Source organism: Thrips palmi, unplaced genomic scaffold (assembly GCF_012932325.1).
Source record: "Thrips palmi isolate BJ-2018 unplaced genomic scaffold, TpBJ-2018v1 HiC_scaffold_8, whole genome shotgun sequence".
NCBI classification, from domain to species: domain Eukaryota; kingdom Metazoa; phylum Arthropoda; class Insecta; order Thysanoptera; family Thripidae; genus Thrips; species Thrips palmi.
The window spans coordinates 3,581,672-3,582,697 of record NW_023144635.1 but is presented as its reverse complement, the minus strand read 5'-3'; positions in this window follow the sequence as shown (position 1 = coordinate 3,582,697).

Genomic DNA, 1,026 nt, shown 5'->3' with positions numbered 1-1,026 from the left:
GCGCGGCCCCTTGCCCGTTATCTCCCTTCGCCGAGTCGCTCCCCCTCCCCCTCTTTGCTCGTCCCCCTCCCCTTCTGTCCCCTCCCCTCCCCCTCCCCCCCCCCTCGCACGTGCGTGCTTCGCACCGTGATCACGACTACCATTCATTGTATTGAACAACCCCCGCCCCGCCGCGCCCCGCCCCGGCGACCCGGTTCGCCAAATTCGGCAGAGCACTTGGTATCAAGTCCTTCGAAAATGGCCCCAGTCAACTTTCATTTGCGTCGCCGCCCGGCCGGGAGCTTACCACTCTTTATTAAAAGAGGGCGAAAAAGCGCATCGCCCCCGCGCGCCTGCTCGCCACCGCAGCCGCCACTTTTGCAAAAAAAAAAAAAAATCCGTGGGAATTTCTGTTTTTCCGCTGCGGCGCCTCTCCTGCAGAAATTTGTTTTTGGGAATGAGAGCAGCGACAGGAACTAGGGAACGCGGTGCTCTCAGCGCACGGCACGGCACGGCACGGCACGGCGGCACGGCACGGCACGGCACGGCACGGCACGGCACGGCACGGCGGAGCTAGGCGGACCTTTCCCTCTTGTCTTTGGGTATAATGAAAGCCGGGCCCGGACTATCCGGATGTAACTTCGCTACCCCGCTCCCCTCCACCCTCCACACCCCCGCGACCAATCTTGTCCACCCCGCGCGCACACGACGCGCACCCCTTCCGCGGCGTTCTGTCCACCCCCTGTCCACGACGCCCACCCCCTTCTCCTTATTTCGCCCGCCGCGCCCCGCCGCGCCCCGCCCGGCCCGGCCGCTTGGCTATGCGCTGCCGCTACGATGGCCGGACCGCGGAGGCGAGGCTCTGCGCGAGGCTAGGCGAGCAGGGGGTGGGAGGGGTGCGGCTCCCCATTTCTACATACCCGATGTCTCCTCACGCCCGCCGCGCCCCGCCCCTCCCCGCCCCGCGGTGGTCCTCTGTCCTCTGCGTGCCAGGGCGGCAGGACGACGCGGCGCCCCTCCCCGCACCGCGTCGGCCGTCCTGGCCGT